Source organism: Ornithodoros turicata, chromosome 1 (assembly GCF_037126465.1).
Source record: "Ornithodoros turicata isolate Travis chromosome 1, ASM3712646v1, whole genome shotgun sequence".
NCBI lineage: Eukaryota > Metazoa > Arthropoda > Arachnida > Ixodida > Argasidae > Ornithodoros > Ornithodoros turicata.
Window position 1 is genome coordinate 23402187 of NC_088201.1, and position 17940 is coordinate 23420126.

A 17940-nucleotide genomic window follows, 5' to 3' on the forward strand; every position below is an offset into this window, starting at 1 on the left:
CCCGTAACCACTACGCTACATTACGACATGGCACGTATGTGCCACATGATTTATTCGTCTTTCCTACTACGCTGCATACTCCTATGCGCTACAGCTCTGTACACTATGCCTCCTATGCGATGTTGGTGTTACACCACAATGCAAGAAAAGACAAACATGCTTACATGGACAATAAACATGAAAACTTTATTCCGCTTCCAACAATACGTAGGGGTACTGTTTTCGATATAATATCGAGCCTATCTTTGTCTTGAGGTTAGCGTAACTTAACTAACGCAGTAACTATAACTTCATAGCATACTGAACCGATTTGCAGAGCACCACTGTACATACCGCTGACGCATACTGCGCGGCACCGGCAGCTGCTCTTCTGGCAACAATATTTGACATAGCAGAACAAATCAAGGCCTATCTTTACTGTTAGTTTCTGTTTTCAAACATCGCATGTCCCTGCATAGAGAATCTTGTTCACAAAATTGTCAGTTTACGTTTTATTGTATATCGGATAAGATAGCCATATGACACAGTGACATAACCACCTTGTATCCGGAATGGCGGAATGGACGCGATGCAAATGTAGCTGAGAGCATCATCCGTTTTTACAAGGTTGATGACAGTAAACATCCTCTTCGTGTATTTTTCCACGTCCGGCATTGGTCGGCCAAGTCGAAGTTGTGCCGCCAGTGAAAGCTGAATCATACAGAAATAGAGGAATATTATTTTAACTTCAGCCAGCACTGTCTATGACAATTATAGTGACCACAGTATCTCCTTGTTTCCTTGTTATATGAACAATTCACCCATTCATTCATTCCTGAAACGTTCACAGCATACAGCACATTACACAGCATAAAATTACGAACAGGCTCATCGGAAAATTTCGAAACATGCGATTCTCTCGTAGAGGAGGTACAAAGGAAGATGCAGTTTTGGGCCTAAAAGAACACCCGCAGCACACCGTGAATCGACACTGACGTAAAAAGAGCATGCGCGTGGTAACAGACGAGAGGCGGCGTTCTATAAGATCTATAGGCACGAAGAAGAAATAACGATTGTAGGAACAATAACGTACCTTTATTTTTCAACTCTCGTAAGCGGTGCCTGACATTTATTTCGTAAATCATCAATGAATCTTCGCAAGCAGCTTTCAAATGCCGAACGCCGAAGGTCGATGTCAACAGATGTGAGAAGCAGCACCCTGACACGAGGACTATACCGTACGAATGCCTAGCGATGCGAGCCTAATGTGTTGCAGGCGTTTATAAATTGCTTATGCACGACACTTGTGTGATTATGCAGGCAAAGACTGCTTTACTCTTTTGCCCCTGAAGTTCTTGGGAATGGTCAGATGACGGCACATGAATCAGGTATAATTTGCATATGGTTTCGTTTTTCTAAGGGAAAGCGGTCCCACTACACTCGGCGCCCGATTAAACACTTTTTGGTGTCCTGTTACGAATTTGCAAAACTTGCAGTGGAGAAGGGAAGCTGAGCACTGCCTCTCATGCTGCAGGAAAGCCACGGCGACCCACAAAACTGAAAAACCGAAAACTACCAATAAAGCGCCATTGTGATGCCTGTGACATCGAACATAAGCGCTCGTTCTTACTGCGTGAAACCTCGCCGTTTCAAAGCATGGTATATGTCCCATGGGGCCCTACAGTCGTGTTGGTTCCGATCGTCAAAGTATTGTCGTAGGGGGGGGGGATTAAGGTTGTGTGTGAATTAGTCAATTAAACTCTCGATATAGTACACTTTAAAAGCAGAACTTCACCGCGTGACACGCTCAAAGCCAACAAAGTATTCAGGATCTCTATGTCTCTTTACATGCTGAGGACGAGGGGTGTACGCCAGTCTCGTAACACTTTGCGTACGTATAGTGTTACAAAAAAGGCGTACACCTCCCGTTTACAACGATCGGACGACAGAACGATATCATTCTTGAGTGAAGTTGTGTTTTTAGAGCGCAGTAACTATTGACGTCAACTAGGCACACGACACTAGTGACGCCAATGACTTCACAGACACCACGTCGACGTTCCGCATAATGACGGCGTACGGTTGGCGAAAACTAGGTATTCGCCACACATTTACTCGCACTGCCAGTGTGACACACGCGCCAGGAGGTATACGGTGTACCTATGTTAAGTACTTTGTCATGTTGTCGCTTTTGGTGTCTCAGTCGTGTAGCGGACAAAAGTTTCGACGCGCTTGGACTGTGGCGCTTATGTCCGCAACAGCTGCGAACTGTGAGCTCGTTCTTATCCTATACTTGTTTACAGTGTACTGCATATGGAATGCGGAATGCAATGTGCAATACAAAAGAAGACAGTTTAACTCATCCCTCTGCAGTCCCCTTTCTCGAGAAACGAAATGGATTTTCAATCAGTCCAAGGGGGAACAAAAGCCGCACTGTCCATAAATAACTCAAGTGATCCTTACAAGCATTGGTTGACAAGATGACTTCTTGACTGGGCAAGCAGAAGGGAAACCCAATTCCTTGTATATAAGACGGGCGGGCTGAGAGGGGATAAACTGGGATCAAACTGTCCCCTACCGGACGTGACCGGAGAAATGGTGACCTCCAAAGAGGGATGCCCGACCTAAGCTGGCTTTGCTGTCGGCTATTTTTAGCGGAATTTAGGTTTGATGTGCAGGACGCATCACGTCCTCAATATAGGAGATGGAAATGCTACAAATTTATGCGATTTATTTTTTATTTTTTGCCGGTGTGTTTGTCGGTTGGTACAAATTGTTTTGCTGTTACAATTCTAGAGCAAATGCAGCTTCACTCATGATGTTTCTACAGAATCAAATAGAATTAATTAATACAATTAAAATAAATCGGTAAAATATTAATCGGGAAAATAAACGGCTGCCCTTTGAATACTTGGTATCCCTGGTTTCTTCCATGTAGAAAGAAAAAGAGCGTGAGGTTAAAGCGTAAAAAAACAGCATAGAATAGATTTTTTATGGCAGTGGTTGGAAGACAGTGTCATGATGCTGGTGTGATATACTCTTGTGAACAGCATCCAACTGTCGCTGCGCTGTAAAACTCAGTTAACTCTTCTTGCTTTTCTGTTTAAGCTTTGTAGTTGTCTGCTTGTTCCATTAGATGCCTTTACTGGGGAGAAGAAAAAAGTACCCCATTATTATACGTTGCACTATTTTCGAAATTTTGGTATTAGTTGTTCCTGTTTATTTTCCCCCAGGTTACGAGTATCAAAGTAACCATCCTGGCACCGCTGGGTGTTTACATGCCCAGGTTTATCGTTTATCTAACCTAAAACAATCTGTATCGCAACCTTAGTGAAGCACAAATATAATCGCGGCGATGTCGTGAAACTCCCAGTTTCCTTTTTGATGGGATTGTTGTATGCACAGAATCTCAAATGACAATGAACGTGAATGAACAATGAATGTGACAATGAACAATGTGATGTATGTAATGTGAATCTATACACAATGAACGGTATAGTGGGTGCACGGCAAGCAGGTTTCTTTCGTGCATGGTGTAGACACCGACAACGTGAGCCAAAATTGCGAGTACTTACGAGTTTTAATAGATCACGAAATGTCATCTCGTAGATTTTGAAATATACTGAATGATTGTTACGCACGTCGATCTGGTAGCTCTTTATCGGTATCTCTTTTACACTGTTGTCGCGTTTTACTAGCTGAGAAATTAAATAGGGGTAAAAACAGATTTATACCAAAGAGCTATGTTTAATAGAATGCATAACTCTTTGGGTCCAATTTTTTTGGTAGCAGGTTACAACTCGGAGGGTCGCATAGAACAACAACAACAACAACAACAACAACAAATAAGTAATGATGATGTTGTGGGATGTTTCGCCGTTGAGGCGGCACCCTATCCCATTGTTTTAAGGGGTGAAGACGGTGAATGATGATGATCGCGTAGAGCACTACTGGCAACTTATTTGCAACATAGAATTTAAATTTACGCGTGCGAGAAAACCAAACAAATATGGTTTTCGGAAGAGACCCAGGAGGCCCACTTCGTATAAACTTCATGCTTCTTCCCCCCCCCCCCCATACATGTGTTCATGTTATTGTTTGTCACAAAAGATAAAAGAATGCCTGCATAAAGTTGCTAGTGATGAAGAATTACACGGGTACCGTGAGTGGTTTTACCGGTGACCTTGTTCGTCTCTCTTTCGTGTTTCTTTGTTCTTATTATAACATGGTCGGTCGACAGACCCCAACTACCCGAAATCGCCAACGGTCAATAGTCGCCCATCCGTGCTTCACCAAGCCTGTCGAAATTGAAGGATCCTGCTTCTTGACCGACTGGAGTGGGCGTTTGCGTTTCCTGATTATCTTGGGAAGTCTCTACTGACCTATCACTGCTCAGAAGCGCAAATGTTCAACCAATAAGACTATGACTTCGCTGATCAGCGCAGTTAGGCAATAGTTTAACAACTTCAGCAAATGACTCCAACACTCTAAAGTTTGTAGCATCTAACAGCACGACTGGAATGATCTCGGAAGACGTAATTAATATGCTATAGTGCTTTCCTCAAGGAAGGCTCTTAATCCTGGTGGTAGTCTTTCTGTTTGAACTAACCAAGTTGTCTGCAACTCTCTTACCGAACTAATTTCGCTAGCTAGGTGAGCGAGCTTCTATGGCAGAAAGTTCTTCGGCAAACAAGGTGCAAGTAAAACGTGTGCTTGTGTTGGCTTTTATAGAAGTTTAGTGTGAAGTCAAAATTCAATCTCTGTCGCCACTATCGAATCCGTAGCATAGCTAACCGTTGCAACCCGCTGTAGAGTACTTTACAGTTAAATATAACAACATCTCCTCCTCCATCAATGAATATCTTAGCTGCTGCCGTATTCCTTCGCAGCCACACCCTTTTCCATGACGATGAATATGAGAGATAAACACGATGCAGTCCGTGGAGCTTAATAGCGTTCTATGGAAGCAAACTACAAATCAGCGGCAATCATGCATGAGTAAAGCGTACGCTGTTTTACATGACATGTGTTATACCCTTGTGTGCTGTGTTTTTGCCTACCGTTCTGATGATGTCTCACCGACTCCACTGACTATCGACCCGTTTTCCGTATTTAGCATCGTTCATTACCTCATCATCCGGACACCTCTCATCCTGCCCATTGTGCCTTGGGATAGTGGGCCGCACCTTATGTGGCGAATTTCCCCATTCATCACCATTAATTTATCTGTGGTTGTTGTTGTTGCAATGCTTAACATGATCGTTTGCGCCCATTTTTCGCCACCAGACGCAGGGTCTCTGCCTGTTCTGAAACTTCTTGACGACAACCGGTCTCATGTTCGAGCTGTAATTCAGTAACGTAATTTAATGTAATCATAGTTATCGCATCAGGTCTTCAGAAGGCAATGAGGCAGAGGCCAACTCTGATGGCGGAAGACGGTCCCATATCATAATCTTTTTGTATGTGCCTCTTTCTCTGTGTGCGCGTCTGTACAATGCTTAAAAAGGCGGCGGTACCTTTCTGAAGAGAATGCTTTAGTACCACTTTATTTATTTTTGAATACTTTGTTTGTTGTAGGACCTTTCGAATCTTCTATAATTCAAAGCTCATCCAACTTATTTTTAGACATATATAGAAGAACGTAAGAAGGCACGGACGGACTACACGCGGACACCGTTAACTATACAACAGAGATCTGTTGTAGTTGAACAGATAGGCAGTCGTGGTTAAACACTGTCACCGTGTATAGTCCCCTTGTTGTGTTCGTTAAATTTGTACTACACCTATAACTGACCACGTTCTTCTAGTTTTATTCTTACTTAACTTATTTCTGTTTCTAGATAGCGCTTGTGTGTGTGTGTGTGTGTGTGCGCGCGCAACACCGCGGGTGGGCATTACGTAGAACACCAGGTGGCCATAAAGCGATTACATCAAAAGAGTAGTAGTAGTACACAAGCTGGAGAGGATGCTGGAGCAGGGTGGGTGCCCCACCTCAAAAGAAGTACTATTGGTTTGCGTTGAGGAGGTCTTGTATTATACGAACCCGTTGATGCAAGATAGTTATGTATCCATTTAATTAGGGCACACTGCATAGCAACGTGGTTTGTCGGGTTGCATTAAAATTGTCTTAAATACACATTCCCGTACTAGCTGTACTAACACTTAAATACAAAAACCTTTAAATTCTCATCGACTGTGACTGCGGCATTCACTATGGGCACATTGCGTAAGTGCCTAAGTCATTTTAGCAAAGCTGTGCAAGGACTGAGGACATTGTAATGTCGTCCTTGTATCAATAAGCTACACCAGATTAAAAAAAAAAAGAATCCGTGTCAGCTGTGGCTATGAGCGGCGTACAGACGTGGACAGGACAGCAGGAAGGAGTAGAGGACAGGGGGGTTAGTATACGTCCTGGGCCGACTTCAAGGGGAACTGTACCGACATTCGTCTGGAAAGTCTACCGGAAAACTGAGGGAAAACATCAGACAGCACAGCCAGCGGAAGGATTCGAACCCACCACCTGCCAGTCTTCAGCACGACCTTGGCTACCACCGACGAGCGGACGCTTTAACCCGCTCGGCCGTGACGCTGGTGCTACGCCAGCTCCTAATGGCAAAGAGCCGGTGCGGGGGTGTATACCTTACAGTATTCCCGTAAGCTCACCGCAACGTTGATAATCTCAACATCCCCAAGTAGTGCAACGTACTGAACGTTCATGTGCATGCCCTTGTGGTGAGACGAAGCCCTCCACTTGTCGGCGGAGATCTTATCAGCACTCATCAGTGCTCAGCAAAAGCCTTAGCGTGAACCATTGAACACGTCATCCCAAACCCTCTAAGTATCATGCCAATGATGAGGACGGTATGAAAGACGGCAGTTGACGAAAAAAAGTACCGTTGGCGGGACTCGAACCCACGCCTCTCTCATTGCCGGTGGGGCAGGATGAGACACGGGGCAAGACGCGACATTTTTTGCACGACGACACCTGTCTCAGAGACGCGTTGCTCCATGCGCTTGAAACTTTACTCATAGGTGGCTCCGCATGTCCTCTTTACTGCAGGTGAGAATTGTCCGGATTGGTGTATGCGTTGAAGAAAGAGAGAGAGAGAGAGAAAGAGAGAGAGAGAGGGAGAAAAAAAGGGTTACTTCTGCATGGAATGTAAAGACCCGCACAAAAGGCGCGATTTTCTGTAGTCCTTTTTCTTGTCATCTGTGCAGCAGCGTTCCGCAGGATTATTCTGTCAATGTAGCTTCACATTCTGTTTCTTTATTCAATCATCTAGATATATGCAAACTATGGGCACTCTTGGTTTTCCGGTGTTGAACAGAAAAATTAATTAATCCGATGATATGCACGGGGCAAGACGCGACAATTTCATGTAATATAAATTTAATGCAACTTAAATTTAGTGTAATTTAGACACGGATAAGTCAACCGTTAGGTGGCTTTATGCTTGTGTATGCTTGTTCCTCAGATATTTCTTTTTTTTTTTTTAATACTGCCTAGGATTTTCCAGCTAAATTTCCTGTTTCCTAGGATATTTCCAGCAAAGCAGAAGCGCACGTAAAAGCCAGCGACCAGCGACACATCTGACGGTGGTGCCTTGTTTGCAAAGGATGGTGGAGCAAAATAGCACTGTGCTGTGTGTGGTTTCGTTGCACAGCGTGTGTGCGGTGGGCTCAAGGAGGTTTTCTAGGGGTCCACGGGCTTTACTTTGTCTGCTTGGATTGCAAAAACTAATTTGCATAGTTCATTACCACGGCATGTCTCATCTTGCCCCACGCGATGTCTCGTCTTGCCCCGAGGGTCGGGGCAAGGTGAGACAATCTGCATTTTTGAATTTCTTGTTCTGTGGTTATTTTAGACCAACTACGTCCGCTATGCATTTACAGGTCAGAAGCTCTCGAGCCCTGAGAATGCGTGGCCAGTTTTTTTTTTTTTTTTGAAAACAGGAAAAATAAAAATTTCATAGTCAATTGCAAATTTCTGTCTCATCTTGCCCCACCTTACCCTATTATACCAATTACACTGCGCCGACATCGCACTCTCGTCAACATACCAAGGCCGTGTTTTGGGCGTTGGTGAGGCTTAAATGTTGTGTTTGTCTTAATTGTTTGTTAACTTTCTCCAAATTACATTACGATGAGGACGGTGCCCAGAAGAAGAAGAAGAAGAAGAACGGTCGAAATATCGGCTGCTCTCGTCTTGAGGCTTTACATTTCCTCACCGGTCCGCTGGATTTTCTACCTTTTTACGTTAGCGATTTGTAGTCACGTACGTAGTATAGCTGTTTCCTTGTTGCCTTCTAGCTGCAGCACAGTGGATCTGGCTTAGACACGTATGCCCCACAATTCAGAAGCCTAAGCGATTAACTAATTAGACATAATCGTAGTCAGCCAGTACTGGTCGTGGTCCGAAGTTGTGGTAGGAAGAAGCGGAGCTGATGGACAGATACATAGTTCTTTAGGGTTATGTATGCTTTACGTGCATCTGAAAAGTCACACAGCCCGCGCTATGGAGCACCAGCTTCTTCTTTCAAAGAACAGCTAGGCTGGACGTACAGTACTAAATTGAACACTTAGACAAGTTATTTCACAGCACATATGGTGTCTGTAAAGATGATGTACGAGACACGTATAGAGGTCGACAATGAAGGACGCTTTAGCCAAACTACAAAGTTTCCAAGTAAACTGTTAAATCTGTTGGTTCTCATCTCAAATCATGCCGAGTTTTGCCGTCCGCAAAATAAGGATCAGTATCGGTTCACATGAGCAAGCAAGGCAACTGATTTTGCCCGAACATATAAGAACCACGGTATCAAGTTAGCAACACACGTTTGCTCCTTGCGTTACTTGCACGCAATGCTATACAATGGACTTACACGCCTTACACTGCCTATAGACAAACCTACACTGCTAGACCAGTGACAATCCACTTCGTCCATATCAACGCGGCACCAGCGTGCCCTTTTCACTCACATATTGGGCAGTTCATCCCACTGTTCTATAGTGTTCAATAGTTCTGCGTCATCATTGCCGTAGGTAATGCCCTAAGCCACTCAAATAGAAGTGCAACTGTATCGTTATCGACACAATCGCGACAGCGATAATGAGGCGCGGTATGACTAGAATGCTCTAAACTTTCCCATTAAATGCTGCCTTTCTTGATGTAAGAGAGTTCTGTTACACTGGAAACTAATAATATCTAACCTCGTGGGTACAAGTATAATCAGTTCCTGGTACAAGTGACGCTACCTACCCAAGCAGCACAATGTACTGAAAGTCGAGTGCAATAGGGGTGGACGGTATGTGTCTTATCGATGTTCCTTAGTTTCACGAGTCTGTTCAAGGCCTTCCACCTACCCGTCCACCTCTATTGCACCCGACTTTCAGTACATTTTTCTGCTTGGGATCCTCATATACGGACGAATTACCCTGAAGGCTGTGTCATGTCGCTATTCGTCATAAATTGGCTCCAATAGTGCCTTCTGCCTTCTTGGCTTGTGCATTTCCTGCCTCATTGTCACATGTAGCATGCGAAGCGAAAAGAAAAGCCAACGGGAGTTGGGGCTAAGAGCGCACAGCAAGCAAGTATATCATCCCGTGGAGGACAACAGTATGCATGCCTACGGCTTGAGCGACACCATGTGGAGATGCGTATAGGGAAATCGCATTTTCGCGTAAAATATTAGTCGACCTGCAGTTACCTGCACTGAGGTAACCGCGTAGACGAACTGCCATTTCCTATTATAGTGACAGACATCACACATCTTTGGGGGTGTTTTGGTTCAAGGGCGCATCAACACCTCCTTCCCAGTGACATTCAATAGTCGATAGCAGCGGCACCGAATTAGCATTTTTTTGTCACGGCATGAGGCAATTTGTACGGCTCGCCATAAAGCTGTGGCGCAGCATGCCTTCGCTGTTATTGCTGCGTAGTTTTACAGGGTACCCTACCAACGATTTATTTGCTGGAAGACGGCATCCGGCGTCGATGGCGCGTGCGCCCTTCCATTCACGCCCGGCGTAGACAAGTCAGTACCGTTGGTGTGCATCCTTAGATAGACATAGTATGAAGCCGTATGTGGACCCTTTCATGTTGAACCAGACTTGCCTCTTTGCACTGTAGATAGGCTCTCGCGCTTTTGTAGCCATCCGTGGTAGAGGCGTATACTTTGTGTGGCCGATAATGAGGGTTGTAGCTAGTATCTTTACTGAGCCAGTGCCGTAGAGTGTGAGCTTATAATCGCATAATAAACTTGTTCCTAAACATACACTCTAAATATAATTTGAGGACTATAGAATGTCAAACGGGCACAATGCATAATAATGCACGGCACACCGCTGAATATCTTAAAATGCCAATTCAGAACTTTACATCCGCACTATTAATGGTTGTATGAAATCGCACGAAGAAAAAAGAGAGAGAGAGAGAGAGCGAAAAAAGGAAAAATTAGCAGAACGCCTCTAACTCCCTTGGGTACCCATGAATAGCATAAGAGATTCTTTAACCAGTGAAACTTCAGGGCAATCGCTATTAGTCGGCGAAGTTTGAGGTGAGCTAAAGGCCATTTTCCATGGCTGCGACGCAATGGAAATGTGCAGAGATTGCAATAGTATTCACGCTGTGAGAGCAACAAGTGAGAGGTATGAGAATTTTAAACGTTGCAACGTAATAGAAGTGACACTAACCGTAGCGGTATTATCAGCGAACATAACTGAGCGTAACTTCAACGGAAAGAAGAATGGCGAAAGCTATTACCCCGAAACAACACTATGTTTAGCGCATACAGCATGCTATGAAAAAATTCCGTAATTTTAGTCACAAGTGTCTGCTAACTCTGTTACCGGCATATGTGCAGTAACCTAGTTACTGCAAAAAACTCCTTTGGAGTGCAACTGTACAGCTCCCATAAGCGAAAATAATGACACTTACACTAAGGGACATCAAACTGAGAAAGCCCAGTCCGGAACTGTGCATATTATGCACTCCAAACCGATGTTGTGCAGCATACAGGTTACCGCACATATGCCGGCAACAGAGTTAACAGTCACTTGTGCAGTAAAATTACGGAAATTTTTCTTACAGTACACGTTTTAAGGTTTCATCAAATATATGAGAGCTAGGAGAGAAGCAAAGGGCCACAACAAGGGAATACTTATCTAACGTACTGCCTCATCTAAAACGGCGAAGAACAAAGGACAGCAGATCGTTATGGATGGGATCATGGGATGCATGCGCGAAGAACATGCATACATATTTGTACCGATCAGGTACGCGAATACGAAATGGCTCGCACGTTGGACCAAATTTGTGACGGTGTAGCCAAACAAGAATAAGTTGTTAAAAATGTATTGAATAGCCGAGGCAAGGTGGGGTTGGGTGGGCACATGCCTCCCCCTCCCCCCCCCTACACATACTTTACTGTAATTAAATACAGTCGATTTCTACTAATTTGCTATACCAATTGCGCACCGGTAAATGTTCCTGCTCACCCCACGCTTTTCGCATGTAAAAAGGGCAGCTACAACTTCGCTGTCTGCAATGACAATTGATAGCATTGTTGCGTTTCGCTTTGTTATCACAGCCGCTGCGCTTGGCCAACAAATGACGTGCTACCTTCTTTAAGAGAGCAAACATTGCAGATTCAACAATTACATATGGCATGCAATGCCTGTCGTACAATGACAATTTGCTATTGTTACGCCTGTGTTACCCGAACGAATGACACACTTGAAAATACCGCACGAATATCGCTGCTCGCAGGGTATTTTTGCCTTAGAGAAGAGCAAGCAGTTTTCATTATCCTATAGGCGGCAGAGATTCAGTGGCGGGGGAGGCGGCCAGCCATAAATTTCCATGCCATAGAGCAAATTTACAGAAAACGCTCCTGAAATGGTTAACGAGCCTTCAAAAATTGGCGACAGGGAAGACGAAAGACGGCGAAGCCTTACGGTTGATTATAGAAAGTTTTTCGTTGTAGCACACGCAAGGAAGTATAGCGTGTTCACATTGCGCACGCGCTATATACGCAAAGTCACGTTCTGCGCATCTGAATTGTACACCCGCTATTTCCTTGCGCACGCTAAGCGATTGCGTACGGAGTATTAAAACTCTGATGTTTTCCTATGGTACGAAAGCAGCCTCGCGAAAGAACGGTGAATTCGTGTGAGAATATGTGCATGCGCCGGCCAATGTAAACTTGTACATGTTTTGCTTGTAGCGTATGCACACGTAAAAAAGTCTACACAGGCGACAAAGACTGTGTCACAGGGTTGTTATTGGAAATGTCCCCCTTCGTGTGTCGTTTTCGTCAGGCGTTCCTTCATAAGTTTTGACGTTTCGCCGCTAATACCTTCAGGGTTGCTAAAGCGTATAATTCGCGTGTCAAGCGGCATGCAGTCGAGCCAGGGCTGAGCAAAGGCCTCCACCGAAGTTTGCGCTTATTTTCGTGTCAGTCAGCTGAGCAACAATGTGCGGGCACAGTGCAAAAACAGACGGAAAGTTCAAAGTGACAATAGGGTAACGAGTACGCGCGAGACCATGACGGCTTTCCCCTTCATGAGCTGCTCCGCCTGTAACCGGAGCTTTCCCAACAAGGGCATTATACGGTTTCGGGTGGCAGTGAAAAATGTATTGCTCGGATCCTTGTGCTCGAGCAGTTGCCATGTGCCATCGTCTTCTACGAAGTTATCCCCTTCGTGCACCATGATTTGTACGGAGAGAACAGAGCCTTCTTGCAAGGATATGGCGTCTGCCCGTCTCCGCGCTTTCCCGTCTCAAGCTCCGAAGTTCAGTATTTATGTGCAAGTTTGTCTGCAAACTATCCCTTTTGTAGAACATAGGAACGGAATGGAAGCAAGCTGGCGTAGGCTGGTTTACAACGAGGGTTAGCCGAGGTAAGTTATATACAAACATGGACGACACACACACATATATCATAAGCCTCCAACGCCCAAGGAACAACGAAATTCGAATACCTCAGGAAAAAGGTGCTGACGCCAGGAATCGAATCGAGACCCTGCTACCGTTACATATTGGGCAACATACTGTTGGCAACATTTCACTGAGTCTGGAGAAATGTGCAGACGGACACGTACGACCGGACAAGACCCGACCCGTACGATTGTTACTGTCCGTGTGTATGTGTTCCCAGACTCAGGGGAATGTTACCGACAACTATCTAGTTTGATTTGCCCCATCCTCAGGCCCGCCGTTTGTCTTGTAGCCAACTGAGAGTGAGAGTACAGGAGTTGCAGAGTTGCCTATAGGCTATAACGTACACGAGGCTGACTTCACCAGATCTTCTACAAAATTTTTATACATTACAGTGGAGATGCGGTATTTTGGTGTTCATTTCAATGGGAAAACATCTCAATATTTTTCTTTTGCAAATCAATCAATCACCGGGAAAAGAAAGTAATTTGCACGAGCCACATTGAGTCGCTGCAAAGGTTCGAGAATACCTCGACGACACCGCTATACGCTCTGCTGTGCCCTTATCTCACGTTAGCCAACATCAGAAGTTGGGGTGTGGGAGTCGAGGTATACAGTGAACCCTCGTTAATATGACCCCCGATAATCTGACATACGCGCTTTACGACCATACTCCTGGGGAACAATGCAGTGGAACCTGTGCAAATATCCCCCGTTAATATGACAATTCCGCATTATGACCAAAATTTTCGGGAACGACCATGGTCATAATAACGGGGGTCCACTGGTAGTTGGTTGTAAATAGACTCACGTTTTCGTCAATAACAATGGAGGGATTTTTTTTTTAAATTCCGTGTCAGCGCCGCGAAGCAACTATCACTATGAGTGGCGTACAGACATGGACAGATGGAGAGAGGGCAGCAGGAATGAGTAGGGGACAGGGGGGTTAGTATGCGTCCTGGGCCGACTTCAGGGGGAGCTTTCGGGGTGAAGAGTGCGGACATTCGTCTGGAAAGTCTGCCGGAAAACCCAGGGAAAACCCCAGACAGCACAGCCCGGGCGGGGATTCGAACCCGCGTCACCTCCCAGTCGCGGCGTGGAAAGCGATTATCCTAACCGCTATGCCATGGGAGCTGGTATATGGAGGGATTGAAATGAGCTTCCTCGAACCCATGGACACAGGCACGGGCCGGGGCCCCGTTGACGTACCGTAGTGTAGGTAGCGGAACAACAGCGAAAAGAAGTGGTCATAATAAGAAAGGCATATCTGTGTAACTCTTTCGCATCGACAAGTCAAAGTGGCAACTCTTCGCTGGTTGAACTTCATGTCCCGTAATGGCAATGCGAGACATGAAGTTGAAGACAATGTGACAATGGCAACTTGTTTGGAGAACTGCCCAAGCGCACGTGACAGTCTTTGACACAAATGTGATCCGCGCGTCAGAGTTTGTCAGTGGCGTTCTTAACCTGGTGCCACACATAGTTTCCATCCAAGCAAACAATACCAGCGTTATCAATAGTTCGGTACGTTGACGATTACCGAGTAAGTTTCTGCACTGACACTGCATGAGAGCACAAGCGATTACAAACAAATTGTGTACGTAATCGCATGTGTAATTGCGAAATTTACAAAGATCGTATCAGGTGCATTACCGTATATCACAAAAATAGGTGTGGTTATGAAATCAGCATTGTTTTTGTCAATAAAGCGGTCAATAATTAGAGCAGATCCCTCGAAGCACTGAATGCATATGGGAAGGCGTAACAAACAGAAATATGCTTGATATTACTATTTTGCTGCGTTACTATGATATGTTAACTGTTATTATGTATGAGGCTATTTCTATGTGTTATTTATCTTGCAGGATCTCACAATTAAACTTTTGACATTATTGTATCTGTTATGTGTATTCGGTTGGTAGAAAATAAAAATCGGAACGAGAACGAGGTTATTCCAACGGGATGTGTAACCTTCTCTGAGACGGCTAATGTAATAATAATAATGACTTGTCTTCTACTGGTTTAAGCTTGAAGTTTGAATGCAGCGCTTCCATGAATTTGGTGTCAGCTCATCATATGTGTATCACAACGGGCTACGTTTCGGTGGCCAAGAAAAAGGAACGCCAAAAACACTCAGTCACGGAGGCTGTGATATCTTCCATACGTACTTCTTCAATGTGTACATGTGGCTTCGCAGTTGGCGAGAGTGCAACAAACCCGGGTATGAAATTTTGTACTGAATTTGTCAGTATTCCACCGACATCGACTTCGTGCATAGCGACAATTAGGACAAGATAACCTGTCTAACATGTATACCGGAGAACAAGAAGTCTCCGAGCGACTTGCAAAGAAAAATTCGAAATCCGAGGCAACTAATGTGTCAGGAAAGCGGCATCTCATCCCAACAGCGTTATCTTTCCTCATTTAAATCTGCAAAGAAAAAAAGCCCACGCCAGCAGCGAATACTACAATGATAAAAGAAAAAAAAAAACGCTGTACATGGACATTCGCTCTTAGAAATGAACTTGACCGCATAACACGCTCCTATCCAACCATCATCTCGAATGATATCGTTATCTGCCCTGGTTTTCTGAAAACTGGAGGCATACGCCTTTTTGTGACAATTATGAACAGCATAAGTGTCGCAAAAAGGCGTACGCCTCCCGTTTTCAACAAATCAGGGCAAATAACGATATCATTCCAGATTATGGTTGGCTAAGAGCGTGCAATGCGGTGAAGTTCATTTTTAAAAGTGATTGTTCAACAACCTCCTCCGAAATTGTGAGAACGAATATTCGAATGATGAATAAAAGGACGCGGATACCGATTACAGTTCTGTCACCAGGAAAACTTCGAAAATATATACTGAAGGCAACGAAATAACGGGCTCGAAGGTAGCGAGACACACAGGAACATTCATCTATTGAGCAAGTAGAAAAAGTGCAGTTCACAAGAAGGAATGAAGAACAAGGTAACTGATGGTTACATGAACATGATGGTTGCTGTATATGTCGCTACCGAACGGTCTACCTGCTGGTAGACGGCAGATCACCGAGTCACAACGAAACAAGGGAGCAGAGAAGACGACACAACAGTTTGTGAGAATTTGCTGTGTTGTCCTTTTCCCTTCATCTCCAAATATTTCTACGTTCATGAAAATCGCGAGTTGAAGTAATATGCACAGGATAACGTTTTCCCATGTCCCACATTTGGATCATCTTTAACCCACGGATAACTGGCGCTGTACCCCAAAAACGAAATGTATAACTTGGGCTTATCCTTGAAATTAGTTTGTGTTCGTCAGCTAAAGAATGGCGACTTATAAAATGGCACCAGGAGTGGGATTCGAATCCACACTCTCCGATATACGGTCAGGGATGCTATCTGTGTGGAACTGGTATAGCATCTCCGACCGATCGGAGTGTGTGGGTTCGGATGTCACTGCTGGTATCTTTTCATCAACTGCCACTCTTTAATCGAAGTATACACCTGGGCGTCGTTAGACTTGACTATTGTGATCGTTCTTCTACACTCTTAAAAATGAACTTCACCGCATAGCATGCTCCTAGCCAATGATACCGTTATCTGCCCTGATTTGTTTAAAACGGCAGGCGTACGCCTTTTTTGTGACATTTATGCTGTTCACAATTGTCACAAAAAAGGCGTACGCCTCATGTTTTCAACAATTGAAGGCAGATAACGATATCATGAGATGATGGTTGGCTAGGAGCGTGCTATGCGGTGAAGTTCATTTCTAAGAGTGTATGTCTCATTGACCTCAGCTACTACACTCTAAAAACAGAGGGGGGGGGGGGGGGTCGAGGTAGCTTGCCGTTGTTGGCCGCACTAAAGTGGGCACCGTCACGACTATAGCGAAAAAAAAAAAAAAAAGGAAAGTGGGAGAGGGGTGTTGAGGACTTCAAAGTGATGCATAGGCAGGATGACAGAGCTTGACCGCATAGCACGCTGTGCGCCAACCATTGCAACGAATGATAGAGTTATCGCTTCTGATTCGATAAGAGAGAGGGGCGTACGCCTTCTTGTGGCAATTTGGATATATGGTAATTGCCACAAAAAGGCGTACACCTACCTCTCTCCTCGAATCAAAAGGGATAACCCTATCATTCGCGGCAATGGTTGGCGCACAGCGTGCTATGCGGTGAAGTTCTGCATTTAGAGTGTACACTCTTAAAACATAACTTCACCACATAACACGCTGAAGGCTGAGCATTGCACAGTATGATACCGTTATCGCACTGCTGATTTGTCGAAAGCGAGCAGGCGTATTCTTTTTTTTTTTGAAAATAAAGGGAACTGCACAAGTGTCACAGAAAGGCGCTCGCCTCCAGTGTTCAATAAATGAAGGGAGAGAACTATGTCATTGGGGATGATAGTTGGCTATGTAGGAACGTGTTACGCGGCGATGTTCTGTTATTAGAGTGTAGACTTTGTATAAGAGTAGACACAGAACAGAGATTGACCGCATACTACGTTCCTAGCCAACCTTTCCCCCGAATAACATCGTTATCTCCTCTGATTTGTTGAAAACGAGAGGCAAGCCCTTCTTTTGTGACATTTATGTTAATGTGACATTTATGTCAAAAAAAAGAGTGCGCCTCGCGCTTTCCATGAATCAGTAGCGATAACGGTACACCCTAAAAACTTCGCCGCATAGCACGCTGTGCGCCAATCACTGCCATGAATGATAGGGTTATCGCTTCTGATTGGAAGAGAGAGAGAGGGAGAGAGAAGGGGGAGTACGCCTTTTTGTGGCAATTATCATATATCCAAATTGACAAAAAAGGTGTACGCCCCCCCCCCCCCCCCACACACACACACCTCTCTGTTCGGATCAGAAGCGGTAGCCGCATCATTCCTGGCAATGGTTGGCGCACAGCGTGCTATGCGGTGAAGTTCTGTGTCTGGAGTGCATAGTTTTTATGCGCTGATTGGCCTTCAACGTGTCATGTGGTGAAGCCGATCTCGATCTCGTCACCACCACCAACATCTTTTTATATAGTGTA

At 44.7% G+C, this 17940-nt stretch overlaps 1 protein-coding gene across 2 annotated transcripts in view; it reads right to left on the reverse strand.

The window, feature by feature from the left end:
- Positions 1-375: 375 nt before the first annotated feature.
- LOC135397577 (forkhead box C1-A-like) overlaps positions 376-17940 on the reverse strand; it is a 70735-nt gene continuing 53170 nt past the window's right edge. Inside the window, exon 3 of one of the 2 annotated variants that reach the window (XR_010423670.1) lies at positions 376-690. The gene's annotated coding sequence lies outside the window, so the exon portion shown is untranslated. The remainder of the gene's footprint in view (positions 691-17940) is intronic. The other variant, XM_064629185.1, reaches the window with a different exon arrangement.